This window comes from Vigna unguiculata, chromosome 10, assembly GCF_037176805.1.
Source record: "Vigna unguiculata cultivar grain cowpea cultivar isolate G323 ecotype 2 chromosome 10, ASM3717680v1, whole genome shotgun sequence".
Taxonomy (NCBI): Eukaryota; Viridiplantae; Streptophyta; class Magnoliopsida; order Fabales; family Fabaceae; genus Vigna; species Vigna unguiculata.
In genome coordinates this window covers 15959542-15971047 of record NC_140801.1, presented here as the reverse complement: position 1 = coordinate 15971047, position 11506 = coordinate 15959542, and the positions used below count along the sequence as shown (strand labels likewise).

The 11506-nt window shown below is 31.9% G+C and overlaps 1 non-coding gene and 1 pseudogene across 1 annotated transcript; both read left to right on the top strand.

The window, feature by feature from the left end:
• Nucleotides 1–4945: 4945 nt before the first annotated feature.
• LOC146882221 (uncharacterized) lies at nt 4946–5920 on the top strand (annotated as a pseudogene).
• A 4348-nt stretch (nt 5921–10268) lies between these two features.
• On the top strand, nt 10269–10350 carry TRNAS-UGA (transfer RNA serine (anticodon UGA)). Its single transcript has one exon. It is a non-coding gene; the product is annotated as a tRNA-Ser (tRNA).
• Nucleotides 10351–11506: the final 1156 nt, after the last annotated feature.

Sequence of the window (11506 nt, the reverse complement as noted above, 5' to 3'; positions counted from 1 at the left end):
TAGTTAGGGATTATACACAACATAAATATTGTAGCTAAGTTATAGCTAATTAGTTAGGGATTAGAAACAACATAATATGATAGCTAATTTGAAGCTAATTAGTTAGGGATTATACACAACATAAATATTGTAGTTAAGTTGTAGCTAATTAGTTACGGATTAGACACAACATAATATGGTAGCTAATTTGAAACTAATTAGTTAGGGATTAGACACAACATAACGTGGTAACTAATTTGAAGCTAATTAGTTAGGGATTAGATACAAAATAATATGATAGCTAAGATGAAACTAATTAATTAGGAATTAGACACAACATAACATGGTAACTATGTTGGAACTAATTAGTTAAGGATTAGATACAACATAATATGATAGCTAAGTTGAAACTAATTAGTTAAGGTTTTAACTATAAATTGTTGCTAATCCAAAGCTAATAAATAGAATTTCTAATTAAAAAAATAATATACAAATTATTCTATAAAAAATAAATTTATTAAAATTCTTAAAAACTATGAATATATTAACAAATTATCCAAAATATATTTTATTATTATATAAGTTTATCCCTTATTTGTAAATTATGTTTATTATATATTTTTTTAAAATAATAACTAACATTTAACTAATGCAATATTTTTTCCATTTAAATATAATTATAAAAGGTATTAAAATAATTCTTATTATTTATATTGAAAATGAAACGATATGTTATTATTTTGATAATTATTTTTATCGTTTACTCTATTTTTTATATTTTATATTAATTTATTCGAATAACTGAATTATTAAATTATTAATTAATTTATATTGTTACATATTATTATATATTATTATATTTATGGTACAGTTTGTTTTATTTTTAAAATTTTTAAATATGAAATAAATTATTTATGATACATTATAAATAAAAATAAATTATATGTATGTATTTTATTTATAAAATATGAATATTTAACTTAATTTAATTAAACAAAAATTCATTTAATATTTAAATATTAATATTAAAAGAATTAATTTTTTAAAAAACTAACCATTGATATCAGTATATAATTATATATATATATATATATATATATATATATATATATATATACTATAAATAAAAGAAAACGATACGAAATATAAAATGAAAGTCAACAATGAAAACATAAAATTTAAAACTTAATCCTAATCCTATGAAATAAACGGTTGTCGAAGACAGAGACATTCATGTTATTTGAACACAAACACTCCTAAGTTTGAACAAAACACTTTGCCTTCGAATCACTACGCCTTTGGGTTGACCTATCGGAGACTGTCAGAGGCATTAGAAGCTCGCACGAAAGGCATTGTAGGCTGTCGAAGTTCGTACAGTGAAGAAGTGCAAACATTAGGGTTTTGATTTCAGCTTGGAAACAGTGTCGACAAGCTTGGAAGAGAACTTGAAAAGGTTGCAGCGACGTCGAGTTCGATTCCTAAAACAGGTTAATTATCTCGACCTCTATCATTTCTGTAAGACCCGGGAAAAATTAGATTAAAGGAAAACACATAGAAAGAAAATTAATGGCTAGATTAATATTGTTGATTTATTTAATTTAATTAGGTTATTAAATTATGAAATAGAAAATAATTATTAATTGAGTGATCTAAGTTGTTGTTTATTTAATTTAATCTAATTATGATTTGTTTGAAACGAGGTTTTATAAGGTAATAAGCGCGCAACAAATCGTGAATAAGTGTGTAGCTTAATGGTTGTGGTATTTGGTGTGTTTGCGAGGATTGTGGTTCGAACCTGGTTGGCTGCTTTTGGGAGTTTTTGGTTTAAAATCTTATTACTTTTCTCATTTAAATTGGGGTGGGACCCACGAAACTTTTCCTAATAATCTTCTCTCTCCTCATTCACGATGGTGCAGAGATTTTCGGAAAATTTCATGCCACTTTCTCCATTCACTTCACGTGCATGGCTATTGAAAGCCACTTTTTCCACTTTGCTTATATATATATATATATGGTTATTGTTTTTTTAATCTCTCTGCAGCTACAAAATCTGTTTTTTTATCTGTTGTAAATCTTTGCTGCCATATATTTAAGTGAATAAAAACGATATATATTATCTAAAAACGTATGTATAAAAACTAAAGAAAACGGAGTAGGGTCTTCTTTTAAAACCTACAAAACTTAGACGAGGTTTGGAAGATATATGCTGCATGAGAGAGAAGAGGGTGAGATGAGGAATTCAAGAGGAAGACGTGAGGGGTTGGAATTAGGAAACGAAAGATCAAGGTTACTACCAGAGGTAGGGGAAGCCAACCTTATTTTGTTGTGTTGTTTGAAGTTTGATCTTTTCTTTTTCTTTCTTCTTTTATTATATTTGGATTGTTCAATGTATGAGTCCTTGGATTGGTTGGTGCTGTCAAATTAGTGTCGTGAATGTGTTGGTTATTCTTGTTATATATATGGTGCAACTTTAATGGGTTGTTGATGCAGTATTTTGTTACTCGTATGATTCATGCCACGGACTGCATGGTTGTTTCAAGTTTCTAAAGTTCCAGATCATATGAATTGGGTTTCTCTTCTTTATACATTACGTAAAAACATTGTTTTATGGTGGCGATTTCCTTCCAAATCTTCTTGGAAACTTTCTTAGTTGGGGTTATCTATCATATATACATGAACCATGACTCATAAAGGTTGGTGGAAAGCTTCTTATTTATTGTGCTACAGCTTTGTGCAAGGATGGGTTCTGCATTTTTATTTCTGCACTTGTTTTTCTTTATAGCATGATTATTTCTCTTTCATAACATGTAGTTGGGGTTGATGGGAGGTGTATGTTGGAGGTAGCAGGAGTTTCTCTTTGGTTTCTAATATTGTAGTTTTTCATCTTTAAAGTTAATCCCCTTTAGGTGTGCTCTGGTGCAAAAGAAAAAAGAGTCAAAGCAACTAGTATTTAACTTTGGAATGGGTGGGTCACGGTTTCTATTAGAAAGAAGGTGTTTTTATGTTTCTTTTCTTTATTCATGAAAAATGCATGCAAATCTGATTTTAGACTTTGGAATATGTATTACTTAAATACATAGTATATCTTCTTAGTGCTTTCACGTTATATTCTTTTCCATGGGGTTAAAGTCTTCTTTTTGGTGAATTTAGCATGAGGTGACATTTGCATGATGCGACATTTGCATAGTGGTTGCAGAATGTGGGTTATATGTTTCTTTCGTAATTGGATGCTTGTAAGCAAAGCCATACACCAAACCTCTCTCATGGTAGGGCCTACCGTAAGTAAATAAATGGTAAAATAATTACATAATGGTGCAGCTACGTTATTTTTAGTCTTTTCTTCTTTTTGCAAATTTCATGTTGATTGGTTGGTAGAATACCATGGGGTCCACATGCTTTTCATGCATACATTTCCTACAATTCATGGTTTCTTTGTCACATATATATGGAGATATTTTAACGTTGGAGGTGTGGGTAGCTCTTTGGTTTTAAAAGTATGTTTCATATACCCTATGGTTGTGAGATGACGTGCATGGAGTTGTTTCCTTATTCTTTTTGGTATTTTTCGAAAGTATTGTTTGGCATGATAATATTAAATAATGCTATGATATTATTTGGTTATCTATACTTATTAGTGTGACCTTGCTTGATTTGAATTACATATGTTTTCATGGGTTGCATGGTTATGGAGTTAAAGTGGTTGTTTGAGGATAGTTACTTGTGTGCGATGTTACGCCTGTGTTAGAATGAATGTCGTTCGTTGGATTCGTTGTATGAATGTATTATTTGATAAGTTGATGGGTTTATGTTATGGAACTATATTTTTCAAGCATGATGTGACGGTGTATATTTTGTTGAAAGTATTTTGATTTGCTTGAAAACTCTTGTGGAATTTAATAAAGATTTTAGATAAATGCGATACTATGTTGGGTTTGGGGTTTGTGCGTTCAAACCAAGGATGGATTGTGATCATAAAGTTTCCGTGTTAATTGAATGCGATGTTGAGTATTATTGGACATGTTTTATTTATGAATGTCTTTTATGAATATCATTGTTTATGGTTAGCTTACCCCTATTTGTTTGTTTGTGTGTTTGTTGCCTGTGCGATGATCGTATAACGTGTGTGTTAATACGGGAGCAGACGGTAATGCAGATATTTCTGACTCGAAGTAGATATCGGAAAGGATGGAGTGGACTCGGGAATTTATGGTTTATTTTGTTGATTTAAATCAAGAAGTGAAGATTATGAAATTTTCTTTTAATTTCTAGTATTTAGTTGGAACTTTGTTTATTTATTAATATTATTATTTCAAATTAACATTCGGATTACCTCTTTGATTTTAAATTAAAGAGTTTTAATTGGAACATTTTCAATGGTTATTTCTTTTTCCGCGAATCGCAAAAATTTTCTAACGTTCCGTGACGTCCCGAAATTGGGGTGTTACAATTTCTCGTTCACCTTCTTCAAAGTTGGTTTGAAGAACAATCTAATGTATTAACTATTTTGAAGAGAACTAGGTTTTAGAGGTTGCAGCGATATTATCGAGTTCAAGCTTAGTTTCATTGAAAATTCATATTGCAACGATAGTAGGTTAGTATAATTCAGATTTTTACTTATCCTAGCTACTTTAGTTATTAGTCTTGGTCTAGGTAGTGAAATTGTGTTTATATTCTTAGGTTTTACCTAAGTAGAGTTGCCTCCAGGGCAATCACAGAGACAATTAAGCAATGATAGGTTGAGCCATGGTTGACTTGGGTGCAATGTTGGATGAAGAGAAGGATGTCTTCTTCCAAAGGTTCAAGGCAAGTTTATGTTTGTAACCTACCCTTTAATAAATTTCAATTAAGTATATTTAATTTCTTTGCATATATTGTTTACTTTAATAATCAATATTTTAACTAGATTATCTCTTAATGTAGAGAAATGTTACTTGAAGACCTGAACACTAGGAGAAGATTAGAAAGATTTTCAACACAAAGGCCTCTCATAGACTTTATGAAATCTTCATGGAAGTAAGAAAACTTGGGAAAAAACCTTACTCGATGTTTGATAGAGTATGGAACAATTTGCTCGCTAAGTGGAACCAACCTGACTTTCGATCAAAGAGTGCTTGTAATCAAAAGAATCGAGCATTTGAGAAAGGTTAATGTTTGCACACAGGCTGCTAAATCACCATCAACGAGCATGCCCTTCGAATGGTATGTACATTGAAAAATATTGTTATATAACTTGATTACTATTTTATCATGATTAATTATTTTAGTTTATAGGTAGAATAATTGGGTCGTCATATGCATTTTAATGAGCTTTTCCATCATACTCATGTTTGAAAGAATATTGGTGATTTTGTAGATCACAGATCTAAGCAAGCATATGTATTTTCTCTAACTTCTTAGATCTTTCCTCCTTTTTTAAATATAAAGATTTGTCATTATATAACATGTCTATTTTTTAATAATAGGAGGAATTTTGGACTGTATTTTCCCAAGCAAGATCTAAGGCTACTTCTTGTGGTGGAGGAGAAGAAATATCTCCATTGGACCTTGGTGAGGAAAAAAAGTTAAGGAAAACGTTTGTTATAGTTGTTTATGGTGGCAAAAATCCTAAGGTTGGAAAATTAAATGAAAATTATCTTTGCAGGGAAGCCTTCACATAGTAAACATCTAGTTCTATAGTTACACATTCACAAAAAATTCTAAGGTTGGAAGAAGAGATTCGTCAATCTAGGGAGGAGAATCGACAAGAATCAACGACTGTAGAGAAAATTAGAATCCCTAGTAATTGTTGTTCTCCCTCTTCTTCCTCCCACCGCACAAACCATTTTGCAAGACGTCAATGAACAACCACAAAATGAGGACAAAAACCAGGATGATGCTAAAGAGAGGGACCAACATCATGGACAAAACTCTTCTCATTATCTAAATTATTAGTTAGGTTTTTAATTATGAACTAGGGGAGTTAGTTTTTAAATTGTAGAACTTGACCTATGTAGATTATTAGTCAGTTTCTTAATTATAGGACTTGTTAACCTATGACTAAAATTAGTTAGTTGTTAAATTGTTGGATGACCTAGGGCTAAGATATAAACTATTATGCATGGCTTTAAAATATTATGTATTTCATTTTCTATTTTATGTTATCTTCTTTATTTTATATTTATTGTTTTAATGTTCATTTGATGTGATGATATGAATGCTGCTAGAACCTTTGTAAGAATGTGCTATTATATTTGAAGGTGTTATTTCATTGTTGGGATATTTGTAGGATCTACTAGTAGAGGCTAGCTTTTATGTCTAGACATCACTTCTCTTGTGTATGATATAAAACTACTATATTTTGTGATTCTATAATTTTTTATGAGCTATAATTGAGTAGACACAATTTTTTACTGTATTGTCTACAGTTAGAGTTTATACGTAAGTCCTGACATCAATCAATATTAGTAATATTTAATGATAATTTTGACAAATTAAAACTCTTTTAATTTTTTTATATATATTTTTTATATTTTAACATTTCCTACGATAAGTTTCATATGTAAATTACCTACGACGATTTTCATAGGTAATTTACATATGCAGAATGTTGGAGATAAATAACCTACGACAGTTTTCGTTGATAAGTTATCTATGAAATATTTCGTAGGTAACTCCAGTCGTAAATTATCCATGACTATTTTTGTAGATAATCATGTTCGTAGGTTATTCTTAGATAGTTATCTATGTCTTTTTTTCATAGATAATATTCGTAGATAGGTTATCTAGAACATATTTTCGTAGATAAAGTTACCAAACAGCTCAATACCTACGAAATTTTCTTCGTAGGTAATTCGTAGATAACAACACATTACCTACGAAAATAACACATTACCTACAAAAAATTGGCGTAGATAATAAGTTGATTTCTTGTAGACTAGAAACGACATAAATTTCAAAACAATGAAATAAGCTAACCTAAAATCATGCATATCAAAAACAAATTTTTAGAATGAGGTTTCGTCTTGACATTGTCCACAACACCAATGACATCTAATACAAAACAAATATTTGAAAACTAAGAACATGTAATGACTGATATGGAAAGTCAGATGAAAAACTAAATAAATTAAAATCTGATTTGCCAGTGTTCAAACTTACCAACCAATAAATCAAGAAAGAAATTGGCATTAAGTACACCTTTAATAAACTTAAACTTGAAAATCTTCATTGGAATGGTAGGAAGTAATTGCTCTTTAACAGATGTTGCTCCTATAAACAATAACTTAAAAGGGTGATCATATACATAATATTGACATTGATTTGTTACAGATTTGAAATTATTCATAATGTAAGTCTTTCCCTCAATTCAACATTGTCATAAATCAAGTAAACAAAAGAAAACACCTACATTATCTTTTAATCCATCAGAATCATTTCCAAATGGGCATTAGAATCACGGTTCTGAATAGACCAAAGATCAATTGTCCTAACACAAAGCTTAAGAGTCTCTTTCTGTCCATCAATCCCACCAATAAAATCAACTTTTCAGGCCATCTATAACCAATGTGGTAAAAACAATGTACAAATTTACATAAATAATGAATACATATTAATATAAATCTACACAAAACAAACTAAGATCAAAATGAAAAGTCATATGAATAAACATGCATTATCTTACATTCACAGAGTACCGATTCATCTTTAAAGTTGAACAAATAAGGGAAAATTTCACACAAAACTAAAACAAAACACAATACAAATAAAAAAAATGGATACAAAACTAAAAATACAAAAAGTAACAACTAAATAAACCAAGCAAAAATATGTTCTTTCATTCAACAAAGGAAAACAAACAAAAAATTTAACTTCAAATAAACCTAACATAAAATATAACAAAATAAATCGAAAACAGAACAACAAACTTTATAAAGAATATAAAAAAGGAAACTCAAACAAAGAAAAATTACATAAACAAAACGATTACAGGAAACAATAACACAAAACCAAAAGAATGAACAATACAAACAAACTGGTTAAAAATAACAATGAAATAAAGTAAGAAGAATATTGTAAGGCCCACTTATATTATATGCCCTTATTTTAAATGGGTTGCCCCAAATCAGTTGGGCCTAAGGCTGGCCCAAAGGGGGCCAAGGACCCTAAACTGCCCTAACACACCCCACTCATTCTTCTCATTTTTAGAGAACAGCCACACTGTTTCCATATTCTCTCCCAAAACTGTGCTCTGCTAGGGTTTAACCCCAATCTTGACCAAGTTTGCTCAAGCTCAATCTCATTCTTCCATTCAATGTAGAAACAGGCCAGGTTTGTACTCGAGCTCTCGCTCAAGTAGAGAGCTTTCGTTTGAGTGAGGTGACATCTCACTCAGGCGAGAGGGGCTCGACTAAGCGAGAACGCATGAGAGCCTTGGCATATCGTTGCAGTTTTAGCCCAAGCGAGGAGCCTCACCTTTGGACGAGGGGTGGCCTCGCTCAGGCGAGGAGGGCTCGCCTAAGCTAGAACTCACGAAATCAACAACCTTCACTGTTGGCAGTCTCGCCTAAGCGAGGGCCTGTCGCTTGAGCGAAAGACCCCTTTCGCCTGAGCGAGGGTCCATGGCTTGAGTGAGACTGGTGCAAGTGTTTGCTTGGTGCCTGCTCTTTCTCATGTCTTTGATTGGTAATTTCTTGTATGATTGTATTACCCTGTTAAGGCATGAATTGGTTAAGTATGCATGTGTTAAGTGATTTATGGGCTGGAAATGATAAGTTTGGCATGATCTTGGTATGAATTATGAATGAAGAATTGGTGGTAAATGTTGGCATGAGTTTGGTATGCGTGATAATACATACTTGGTTGGTGGAACATGATATTGGTATGGTTAGGACGTAATCCCATGATGGTTTCGTGGTGGTGCCTCATTGGTTAGGGCGTAATTCCATAAGCCTCTAGGTGAGACCTCATGGTGGTGCCTCAGTTGGTCGGGATGTAATTCCATGACCCCTGGTAGTGGGAGTTCATGGTGGTGCCCCATTTATATAATTTAGTAAGGATTCAAGCTAAGGATTGCATCCTAACACTCTAAAGAGTCAGTTATCCTCACATAGATCGTACTAACTCGAGTGGTGAGAGTAGCAGGACGCCCGAAACACTTTAAGGGTTAACCTTGTGTGTGGAAGAAAGAAATAGAGTAACATTTGGCTCGGTAGAGCAGCTCGGTAGAATAGTAAAGACCACCACAAGTGCAAGCATCCGCTGAATCCGACTAGTTATATGTATCCGGATGAGTCGTGTTGTGAGTCTTAGTGTATTGTTTGCAAGTCATAACATGATTGGTTGACATATGCATTTTGGACTATGAAATTGTATGTAATTGTAAGATAAATGGTTGTCTACTCTAGCTTACCCTTTCTGCTTGTTGTATGTTCTGTGTGTGTGGTTTTCTCGCTTTGCAATGATCATCAATTTATTGATGTGAGCAGATCCGAGAACTACTCGTGGTCTATAGGAAAATGGTGATTCCGCTACTTAGCCTCTGGGATGGCTTCCGCTTGTCTGAATTTTATTTCAGGGCTATGGCCCATGTATTGCCTTATCATTTAGCTTTCTTTTGAATTATATCGGTCAACGTATTTCCTTTTGTATTGGCATTGTGGTGTGCCCTTGATACTTTCTATTTTAAGTACTTTGGATGTTTGTAGGAGTGACTTTATACTTCGAAACTTTGCTCTTCATATTATATTATGTGACGTGTCGTTTAAAATAAATTATTTATTAAATGGGACGTTACAAATACAATCAGATTTCAAGTTTGGAAAGATACTAAAAAATATAACAACAAAATGAAAAACAAATTTACCTGAAACAAAGCAAAACAGTCTCAACACATGGAGAGCACCAAAAATGAAAACCACAATGAAAATTTGATTTGGAGAAAAACACCAGATGAATCTATAATCTTCCAAGTTTCTAATAGCAAAGATACGTCAATCAATCAATAACAAGAGAAATGAACATCAAAGATGAGAGGGAAACGTAATTTTGTAATACAACCCATCAATTAGAATGACGAGCTTCAAGAGTTTGGGGGTAAAATGGGAACTACGTTCATGGCTGGAAAAAGATAGCAAAACCATTAAATGGGACATATGTAAAATTGTCATCAAGGGGTGTTTATTTAAAATCAATGGATGTGAATTTGTATAGATTGTTATAGATAAAATCAAATTGCTTCAATAATATATATTAATACGATAATAATAATGCTAATTAAACAGTTAACCCTAATAGTGATCACTTAGCAAAGTGTCAATATGTCCGAGTGGTTAAGGAGACAGACTTGAAATCTGTTGGGTTATGCCCGCATAGGTTCGAACCCGTCTATTGACGATATATATATATATATATATATATATATATATATATATATATATATATATATATATATATATATATATATATATATATATATATATATATATATATTGTACTTTTAGTTTTTTTGCTAACTGAGTACCTCTAACTCTTAAAACACGCAAAGTATACAAAATATAATAAATAATAATGATAAAGAATTACAAATAGTTGAGATAGAAAACTAATTAAAGAGATAATCAATACCAATAGTTATAAAAAAATATGAAGTATTTCTGGCATAGGACATCCTAAAAAAATAATATCATATATATAAACAATACGAATTTTGGTATTTTCATCAAGATGAAATCTATATAGTAGTACAATTCAACAATCCGAAAACAAAAAATAACAAAAAAATTAAAATTTAAAAAAACTCGTTTAGATCAATCTTAAAGATGATATCATTTAATCCAAAAACAAAAAATAACAAAAAAATTGAATTTTTTAAAATAATTTTGTTTAAATCAACATATTAAAGATAGATATAATTTAATTTATTTAGGATTAATACAAGTTGCAGCAAAATTAAATTATAGATTGTAACACCCCATTTAATTTATAATCATGATTAAAGGAAGTGTCACACAGTATAATACAGAAACACAGTCCTGGAGTTTAAACACTACTCCATATAATAACCAAGGTACACAACTATGCCACAACTAAACCAGGTACAATGTGCATCAGTAATCAAAATAGGAAATTAAAAGACAGACTAGTATAGTCGGTGGCCGTGATATATACCAGCAGGGGTTGGCTGGTGTCAGGTTTGTGGAGGATAGGGGGTGAGGTTAGGGTTGTTTTGAGTTTTTGGAAGATCTGTTCACAATCATCAGTCCATGTGAACCGGGCGGATTTTTTTAGGAGCTGGATTATGGGTTGAGTTTGTTAAGCTAGTTTGGGTAGGAAGCGGGAGATGGCTGTGAGGCGGCCGATGAGGCGTTGGACTTCTTTGACGGTAGTGGGGCTGCGCATTTCGATGATAGCCTTGCATTTTTCAGGGTTAGCCTCTATGCCGCGTTGGGTTAGCATGAAACCAAGGAATTTACCCCGGTCGACGCCAAATACGCATTTGTCGGGATTTAGGCGGAGGTTATATTGGCGCAGCGCGGAGAACACTGCCGCC